The sequence below is a fragment of the Copidosoma floridanum genome, unplaced genomic scaffold (assembly GCF_036245765.1).
Source record: "Copidosoma floridanum isolate Cflo_tuat_1 unplaced genomic scaffold, Cflo_Japanese_pri ptg000090l, whole genome shotgun sequence".
Taxonomy (NCBI): Eukaryota; Metazoa; Arthropoda; class Insecta; order Hymenoptera; family Encyrtidae; genus Copidosoma; species Copidosoma floridanum.
The window spans coordinates 13,697-25,000 of NW_028321967.1; positions in this window are offsets into that span (position 1 = coordinate 13,697).

Here is an 11,304-nt window from a genome sequence, read left to right on the forward strand (position 1 = left end):
ATCAACAATCGCATAAGATTATTTTACATAAAAATAGTATTGACAATTAAACAATACGTTTAAAACATAGGTAGAGACGAATATGACAAAAAAAAGTGACAGTTGAGCCGCCAAGACCTTAAGCCCACTTAAGATCTTTTGGACAATTTATCTGAAATGAGAAATCTATTATTTACCAAAGAAAATGACAAATAACATAAATAATAATAATCAAAGATGAAAATTAATAAAAAATGTTAGCTGCACGTGAGAGCTCATCCCTCGATTCTCCTTGAAACTCGTAGTAACACTTATGGCAGGAAATAAGGTAGTTGGAACTCGTAGAGCCGGAATGTAGGGAGTGAAAAATATGTCCAAGCCGAAATGAAGAATTTCCAGATTGCACGTTTTACATGCCAACGTCATTGAGGAATAGACCAAGAGTACTCCTGTAATATTTGCTAGTAAATTCTAACATCAAAACAAATGAATCTGAGTCTTTAATCTGCTTCAGTTTAAAAAAAAATTTACTGACCCACAACACAACGAAGTTAAATTTTAATTTACTTTTAAACATTAAAGATACAGAAAAAAAATTAAAATAAAACTTTAACAAGTAACAGATATCAAAAAAGGGGAGCTTTAAGTGCCATAATAACAAATTTTTGTATACAAATAATCATAAAAATAAAACTCTGTATCCTTCCAAATGACGACGAACACTTCTGGGTTGAAACATAGGTTGTCCAAAGGTAGGCAACAGACAACTGTTGCGTTGTGCCCGCGTGCATTGTCAACGTAGGTTAGACGAAGAAAACTTGTCCGACAACATAAAAGGCAGAATAATGATTCCAGTTGGCACGGAGAGCAACTCATCGCTGATGGAGTCAATTGTGATCCTGTAACGATAGCTGATAAATTTTGTGATGTAAAAAATAAAGTAAAAAAATTGACGCGTTTTTTAATCAAATTTTGTAAACACCAATTTTTTATATTAATGGAACTTAGAGGTTTAGAATGCAAAATAATAAATTTCTTAACGAAAAAGGGAGAGAAAAAGAAAAAAAAATTTTAGCTGCATTTAAAGTGAATATCTTCATCCTCTACAATTACTCCTGGCACTCCCTCGTGAGAAAACAGGTTGTTGACAGATGTAATAGAGCCCGGAGACGCAGTTCCACTGCAGGTTTGACGGTACGAACCGGTCAAGAGTGAAGATGAACAGACAAGAAAAACCGTAGGTTCAGCGCTCCACCGCTGATGATGTTCGTCGTAAGAGTCTTCTATAAGAAGGTTTAAGTTAATGTTCACTTTAAAGTATGAAGCAAGTATAAACTTCTTATTTATATTGCTCTGATGGTCATTAAACAATGCATAAAAAATCTATAAAACTCAAATGTTACTCACTTTTGTCGGATGACAATTTTTCTTGTTAAAACTACAAAATAAATATAATATCTACAATCATCAAGACATGTAAGCATACATGTTTACATACTTGCTACATTAAAGACTTATAGTAATGACAATAGTAATCAATAATTTAGTATTGATAAGAACGCAATACAGATTTAATTTTTCACAGTAAAACATCAACACACATGTTTAAAGTCAGCGCCTTAAAATTACAACATCAATTATTTAACTTAAAACGTAACGCACAGTATAATGCGCTCCTTAACATTAAAACTAACTTTTACAACGTCAGTCAACACATTTACATACTTCAACACAGCTTCTTTGTAATTTACAATCCAAAACTTATTCATCTACGGTATTAACCTTCAATGACACAGAACATCTCACATATTCAAGAGTTATTAATATTAACTTAATTTATGAATAACATGATGATCTACTGACAAGTATTATCAGTTTTTTTGTACAATTTCTATCTATTCCGCAAAACAGAATTAAGATGAATCAGTTGCTAACATACACCGATATTACAAGCGATAACCTTACATAACTAGGAATCACAATAGTTTTAACAAGAGTTATGAGTATAACGGCGCACCGTAATAAAAAAAAAACTTACTTTCACAACATCAGTCACAACACTTGCATATCATAACACAGCTACTTCGTGATTAACAGTCTTAGACTTGATTTCCTATTATAATAAACGATAATAATGTAAAACGACTCGCACGTTTTGATTTATCAATATTCGCTTAATCTATGAATAACACAATTTTCTAGTTGCAGTGAATAACAATTTTTTTTTTTGTACAGGCGTTATCTGTTACGCAGAACAGCAATAAGATACATTAGTTGCACACATACACTGATATTTGGAACAATAGCTTTACATCACTAAAAATAACAATAGTTTTTACGAAAATTACAATTTTCTTAATTTGAACAATGCCATGGCAACAATAATTAAGTACACAATTTAATTGTGTAGTTCTTGATTGCTTCTCAAGTTCTGGGAAATGATATTCCTAAAACAAACGCCCATTAAAGTAACAAAATAAAAAATTAGAGCATGCTCAAAAAAATTATTAAATTTTAAAGTGTTAGCTGCATGTTATAGTTTCTCTCTTCTTTTCCTCCAAATGAAGAGATAACATCTACGAAAGAGCTGCCGGTTTGAAAAAACGTGCAGACGATTCGAGAAAATCTGACCGTCCCGTTGACTCTTGAATGCAGATCAAAGTTGAGCAGTCTGGTGACCTGAGATATTTACTAGTTAATATTGCCGTAAATGAACGGGTCGACTACAAGCTTCATAATTTAAATAGCCTATGTCAATTAAAAGCGATTCTACCTCATAAATTGAAACAAATAAAAGCTCTATAATACAGACCGATATAAGTTAGAGAAAATCTTTGAAGGTCTTGCTTAACGATAAAAAGAGCTCAGTAAATTAATATGAAAATTAACAATAATTAAAAATTTTTGTATGTCTACTAGAGGCATTTGAAACTTCTCCACCAAAATAAAGACCGACAGAGGTTGTTGACTTGCTGGTAGAGAAGTTGACTCGTATAAGTGTACTGCCACCGCACAATTTGCCAAAGAGTACGTTGTGAAAGTAGAAAGGAAAAATGCAGGTAAAAAGTAATCCAACTGTCATCAGACACGTCTGTAGGACCGCTTGAAATAGGTGTTGCTGAAGAACAGTCTGAAGCGCGTATTCGTCTGACGTTGATACAATGTGGGTGCTTGATTTTTCTGCAACATTATTAAATCAATTTTATAATGAATGATCAAAAAATTAAAATCAACAGAAAAAGGAGCAGCTTAACAAAACAAAAACAATTACGTTGAGATTCTCAGATATTTTTTTTAATAGAAAAGCAATCAGATAACTTGATCTTTTTCGTTTTGATTTAATATTTTATAAAAAATGAAGTTAGTTTGGAACAAATCAAAGAATGTGCTTCAAATAATAATAACTAAGAAAGTAAGCGATTAGCTGCTTTAACACGTTGAAATATTCAGCATTCCCGGGAAACGTCGCATCATCTTCGTCCATACGATGGTTGCCAAATAGCCTAGTGTAGATGATGAACGTAGTGCGCACATACGCACTGCCGCTGCAGGTTCGATAAAAGAGACCGATGTTGTGGGATGAAAAGCATGATGCAGTCACCAAGAAAAGTTAAACATTCAGCGTTCCGACGATGGTGGTAGTTGTCTGGACCTACGTCCTGAAAAAAATTAAGTTAATTCCACTCTGAAAGAGCGCAATAACTTTGACTTTTTATAAATATCGAAAAATAATCAATTGTTAAGAAAAAATATCCAAACAAAATGATGCAAAAGAACTTACGGCAATTTTTAAACATGAGAGAATAAAAAGTCAAACAAGACCAATATGTAAATAAGTACAGAAAGTTTGACACGTTAGCATACATGTGTACACACGTTGAAACTTAAAATAATAAATCGATAACAATCACTACGCAATCAATTATTGCATAACACGATTCGCAGGAAATTTGACACATTGATCTCTCGTCATACAAACGAACAATGTTGAGGCAGGAGGAGGTTACCGTTATCCAGAATCACCGCACCGCAGAAAAAGAAATCGGCTATGAGCAGAAATACGTATAACTTGATGTGCACGTTTAGAGCAAAAGCTGATACTCGTAATACACGAGACAGTGTACAGCAGGTCAGAAGCAGGAAGCGAAGACTTGTCCTGGTAGCTATGCAGAAACAGTCGTTTGCCACAACCAAAGGCGCGCTACTCGAAGGTGATCGAGAACATGAAGGCTGGCAAGGAGTAAAATGCAGCGACACGTAGTATAAGCCGGTGTCTGCGGCAGTAGTTTGCCCTGAGAGAGAGTACTCAGCTTGTTGTCAACAAATGTCGCAGACGCAGAAACTTGTAGAGCACGAGTTTGCTTAAGCTACCAAGAAGCAAATTTATCTTTAGCTTGGACAGAAAACGGTGACAGCATCTATTGAATCGATCTAGATCGCAAATAAAAGCAGGTGCTCAAGTAGTGATAGAAGCTTGTAGTTAATCAGCAACACAGCAAACCATTTAGCTACTAGCACAGATGCAGCGATGTTCTTACGGCTACTTATCAGTAAAAACTTTACAACTATGGTGTTAACAAATATGAAATGCATAACAAAAAGGCACACACACTACACTCGAACAAACTACTGCTTAGCCTAATCAACAATCGCATAAGATTATTTTACATAAAAATAGTATTGACAATTAAACAATACGTTTAAAACATAGGTAGAGACGAATATGACAAAAAAAAGTGACAGTTGAGCCGCCAAGACCTTAAGCCCACTTAAGATCTTTTGGACAATTTATCTGAAATGAGAAATCTATTATTTACCAAAGAAAATGACAAATAACATAAATAATAATAATCAAAGATGAAAATTAATAAAAAATGTTAGCTGCACGTGAGAGCTCATCCCTCGATTCTCCTTGAAACTCGTAGTAACACTTATGGCAGGAAATAAGGTAGTTGGAACTCGTAGAGCCGGAATGTAGGGAGTGAAAAATATGTCCAAGCCGAAATGAAGAATTTCCAGATTGCACGTTTTACATGCCAACGTCATTGAGGAATAGACCAAGAGTACTCCTGTAATATTTGCTAGTAAATTCTAACATCAAAACAAATGAATCTGAGTCTTTAATCTGCTTCAGTTTAAAAAAAAATTTACTGACCCACAACACAACGAAGTTAAATTTTAATTTACTTTTAAACATTAAAGATACAGAAAAAAAATTAAAATAAAACTTTAACAAGTAACAGATATCAAAAAAGGGGAGCTTTAAGTGCCATAATAACAAATTTTTGTATACAAATAATCATAAAAATAAAACTCTGTATCCTTCCAAATGACGACGAACACTTCTGGGTTGAAACATAGGTTGTCCAAAGGTAGGCAACAGACAACTGTTGCGTTGTGCCCGCGTGCATTGTCAACGTAGGTTAGACGAAGAAAACTTGTCCGACAACATAAAAGGCAGAATAATGATTCCAGTTGGCACGGAGAGCAACTCATCGCTGATGGAGTCAATTGTGATCCTGTAACGATAGCTGATAAATTTTGTGATGTAAAAAATAAAGTAAAAAAATTGACGCGTTTTTTAATCAAATTTTGTAAACACCAATTTTTTATATTAATGGAACTTAGAGGTTTAGAATGCAAAATAATAAATTTCTTAACGAAAAAGGGAGAGAAAAAGAAAAAAAAATTTTAGCTGCATTTAAAGTGAATATCTTCATCCTCTACAATTACTCCTGGCACTCCCTCGTGAGAAAACAGGTTGTTGACAGATGTAATAGAGCCCGGAGACGCAGTTCCACTGCAGGTTTGACGGTACGAACCGGTCAAGAGTGAAGATGAACAGACAAGAAAAACCGTAGGTTCAGCGCTCCACCGCTGATGATGTTCGTCGTAAGAGTCTTCTATAAGAAGGTTTAAGTTAATGTTCACTTTAAAGTATGAAGCAAGTATAAACTTCTTATTTATATTGCTCTGATGGTCATTAAACAATGCATAAAAAATCTATAAAACTCAAATGTTACTCACTTTTGTCGGATGACAATTTTTCTTGTTAAAACTACAAAATAAATATAATATCTACAATCATCAAGACATGTAAGCATACATGTTTACATACTTGCTACATTAAAGACTTATAGTAATGACAATAGTAATCAATAATTTAGTATTGATAAGAACGCAATACAGATTTAATTTTTCACAGTAAAACATCAACACACATGTTTAAAGTCAGCGCCTTAAAATTACAACATCAATTATTTAACTTAAAACGTAACGCACAGTATAATGCGCTCCTTAACATTAAAACTAACTTTTACAACGTCAGTCAACACATTTACATACTTCAACACAGCTTCTTTGTAATTTACAATCCAAAACTTATTCATCTACGGTATTAACCTTCAATGACACAGAACATCTCACATATTCAAGAGTTATTAATATTAACTTAATTTATGAATAACATGATGATCTACTGACAAGTATTATCAGTTTTTTTGTACAATTTCTATCTATTCCGCAAAACAGAATTAAGATGAATCAGTTGCTAACATACACCGATATTACAAGCGATAACCTTACATAACTAGGAATCACAATAGTTTTAACAAGAGTTATGAGTATAACGGCGCACCGTAATAAAAAAAAAACTTACTTTCACAACATCAGTCACAACACTTGCATATCATAACACAGCTACTTCGTGATTAACAGTCTTAGACTTGATTTCCTATTATAATAAACGATAATAATGTAAAACGACTCGCACGTTTTGATTTATCAATATTCGCTTAATCTATGAATAACACAATTTTCTAGTTGCAGTGAATAACAATTTTTTTTTTTGTACAGGCGTTATCTGTTACGCAGAACAGCAATAAGATACATTAGTTGCACACATACACTGATATTTGGAACAATAGCTTTACATCACTAAAAATAACAATAGTTTTTACGAAAATTACAATTTTCTTAATTTGAACAATGCCATGGCAACAATAATTAAGTACACAATTTAATTGTGTAGTTCTTGATTGCTTCTCAAGTTCTGGGAAATGATATTCCTAAAACAAACGCCCATTAAAGTAACAAAATAAAAAATTAGAGCATGCTCAAAAAAATTATTAAATTTTAAAGTGTTAGCTGCATGTTATAGTTTCTCTCTTCTTTTCCTCCAAATGAAGAGATAACATCTACGAAAGAGCTGCCGGTTTGAAAAAACGTGCAGACGATTCGAGAAAATCTGACCGTCCCGTTGACTCTTGAATGCAGATCAAAGTTGAGCAGTCTGGTGACCTGAGATATTTACTAGTTAATATTGCCGTAAATGAACGGGTCGACTACAAGCTTCATAATTTAAATAGCCTATGTCAATTAAAAGCGATTCTACCTCATAAATTGAAACAAATAAAAGCTCTATAATACAGACCGATATAAGTTAGAGAAAATCTTTGAAGGTCTTGCTTAACGATAAAAAGAGCTCAGTAAATTAATATGAAAATTAACAATAATTAAAAATTTTTGTATGTCTACTAGAGGCATTTGAAACTTCTCCACCAAAATAAAGACCGACAGAGGTTGTTGACTTGCTGGTAGAGAAGTTGACTCGTATAAGTGTACTGCCACCGCACAATTTGCCAAAGAGTACGTTGTGAAAGTAGAAAGGAAAAATGCAGGTAAAAAGTAATCCAACTGTCATCAGACACGTCTGTAGGACCGCTTGAAATAGGTGTTGCTGAAGAACAGTCTGAAGCGCGTATTCGTCTGACGTTGATACAATGTGGGTGCTTGATTTTTCTGCAACATTATTAAATCAATTTTATAATGAATGATCAAAAAATTAAAATCAACAGAAAAAGGAGCAGCTTAACAAAACAAAAACAATTACGTTGAGATTCTCAGATATTTTTTTTAATAGAAAAGCAATCAGATAACTTGATCTTTTTCGTTTTGATTTAATATTTTATAAAAAATGAAGTTAGTTTGGAACAAATCAAAGAATGTGCTTCAAATAATAATAACTAAGAAAGTAAGCGATTAGCTGCTTTAACACGTTGAAATATTCAGCATTCCCGGGAAACGTCGCATCATCTTCGTCCATACGATGGTTGCCAAATAGCCTAGTGTAGATGATGAACGTAGTGCGCACATACGCACTGCCGCTGCAGGTTCGATAAAAGAGACCGATGTTGTGGGATGAAAAGCATGATGCAGTCACCAAGAAAAGTTAAACATTCAGCGTTCCGACGATGGTGGTAGTTGTCTGGACCTACGTCCTGAAAAAAATTAAGTTAATTCCACTCTGAAAGAGCGCAATAACTTTGACTTTTTATAAATATCGAAAAATAATCAATTGTTAAGAAAAAATATCCAAACAAAATGATGCAAAAGAACTTACGGCAATTTTTAAACATGAGAGAATAAAAAGTCAAACAAGACCAATATGTAAATAAGTACAGAAAGTTTGACACGTTAGCATACATGTGTACACACGTTGAAACTTAAAATAATAAATCGATAACAATCACTACGCAATCAATTATTGCATAACACGATTCGCAGGAAATTTGACACATTGATCTCTCGTCATACAAACGAACAATGTTGAGGCAGGAGGAGGTTACCGTTATCCAGAATCACCGCACCGCAGAAAAAGAAATCGGCTATGAGCAGAAATACGTATAACTTGATGTGCACGTTTAGAGCAAAAGCTGATACTCGTAATACACGAGACAGTGTACAGCAGGTCAGAAGCAGGAAGCGAAGACTTGTCCTGGTAGCTATGCAGAAACAGTCGTTTGCCACAACCAAAGGCGCGCTACTCGAAGGTGATCGAGAACATGAAGGCTGGCAAGGAGTAAAATGCAGCGACACGTAGTATAAGCCGGTGTCTGCGGCAGTAGTTTGCCCTGAGAGAGAGTACTCAGCTTGTTGTCAACAAATGTCGCAGACGCAGAAACTTGTAGAGCACGAGTTTGCTTAAGCTACCAAGAAGCAAATTTATCTTTAGCTTGGACAGAAAACGGTGACAGCATCTATTGAATCGATCTAGATCGCAAATAAAAGCAGGTGCTCAAGTAGTGATAGAAGCTTGTAGTTAATCAGCAACACAGCAAACCATTTAGCTACTAGCACAGATGCAGCGATGTTCTTACGGCTACTTATCAGTAAAAACTTTACAACTATGGTGTTAACAAATATGAAATGCATAACAAAAAGGCACACACACTACACTCGAACAAACTACTGCTTAGCCTAATCAACAATCGCATAAGATTATTTTACATAAAAATAGTATTGACAATTAAACAATACGTTTAAAACATAGGTAGAGACGAATATGACAAAAAAAAGTGACAGTTGAGCCGCCAAGACCTTAAGCCCACTTAAGATCTTTTGGACAATTTATCTGAAATGAGAAATCTATTATTTACCAAAGAAAATGACAAATAACATAAATAATAATAATCAAAGATGAAAATTAATAAAAAATGTTAGCTGCACGTGAGAGCTCATCCCTCGATTCTCCTTGAAACTCGTAGTAACACTTATGGCAGGAAATAAGGTAGTTGGAACTCGTAGAGCCGGAATGTAGGGAGTGAAAAATATGTCCAAGCCGAAATGAAGAATTTCCAGATTGCACGTTTTACATGCCAACGTCATTGAGGAATAGACCAAGAGTACTCCTGTAATATTTGCTAGTAAATTCTAACATCAAAACAAATGAATCTGAGTCTTTAATCTGCTTCAGTTTAAAAAAAAATTTACTGACCCACAACACAACGAAGTTAAATTTTAATTTACTTTTAAACATTAAAGATACAGAAAAAAAATTAAAATAAAACTTTAACAAGTAACAGATATCAAAAAAGGGGAGCTTTAAGTGCCATAATAACAAATTTTTGTATACAAATAATCATAAAAATAAAACTCTGTATCCTTCCAAATGACGACGAACACTTCTGGGTTGAAACATAGGTTGTCCAAAGGTAGGCAACAGACAACTGTTGCGTTGTGCCCGCGTGCATTGTCAACGTAGGTTAGACGAAGAAAACTTGTCCGACAACATAAAAGGCAGAATAATGATTCCAGTTGGCACGGAGAGCAACTCATCGCTGATGGAGTCAATTGTGATCCTGTAACGATAGCTGATAAATTTTGTGATGTAAAAAATAAAGTAAAAAAATTGACGCGTTTTTTAATCAAATTTTGTAAACACCAATTTTTTATATTAATGGAACTTAGAGGTTTAGAATGCAAAATAATAAATTTCTTAACGAAAAAGGGAGAGAAAAAGAAAAAAAAATTTTAGCTGCATTTAAAGTGAATATCTTCATCCTCTACAATTACTCCTGGCACTCCCTCGTGAGAAAACAGGTTGTTGACAGATGTAATAGAGCCCGGAGACGCAGTTCCACTGCAGGTTTGACGGTACGAACCGGTCAAGAGTGAAGATGAACAGACAAGAAAAACCGTAGGTTCAGCGCTCCACCGCTGATGATGTTCGTCGTAAGAGTCTTCTATAAGAAGGTTTAAGTTAATGTTCACTTTAAAGTATGAAGCAAGTATAAACTTCTTATTTATATTGCTCTGATGGTCATTAAACAATGCATAAAAAATCTATAAAACTCAAATGTTACTCACTTTTGTCGGATGACAATTTTTCTTGTTAAAACTACAAAATAAATATAATATCTACAATCATCAAGACATGTAAGCATACATGTTTACATACTTGCTACATTAAAGACTTATAGTAATGACAATAGTAATCAATAATTTAGTATTGATAAGAACGCAATACAGATTTAATTTTTCACAGTAAAACATCAACACACATGTTTAAAGTCAGCGCCTTAAAATTACAACATCAATTATTTAACTTAAAACGTAACGCACAGTATAATGCGCTCCTTAACATTAAAACTAACTTTTACAACGTCAGTCAACACATTTACATACTTCAACACAGCTTCTTTGTAATTTACAATCCAAAACTTATTCATCTACGGTATTAACCTTCAATGACACAGAACATCTCACATATTCAAGAGTTATTAATATTAACTTAATTTATGAATAACATGATGATCTACTGACAAGTATTATCAGTTTTTTTGTACAATTTCTATCTATTCCGCAAAACAGAATTAAGATGAATCAGTTGCTAACATACACCGATATTACAAGCGATAACCTTACATAACTAGGAATCACAATAGTTTTAACATCTCGGATATATTTCCTGACCACGTCTGGCTGAGGTCGTTCGATAAAAAAAAAAACAAAAAGACTGCTGGTCACGAAGAGAAACCCGACGCG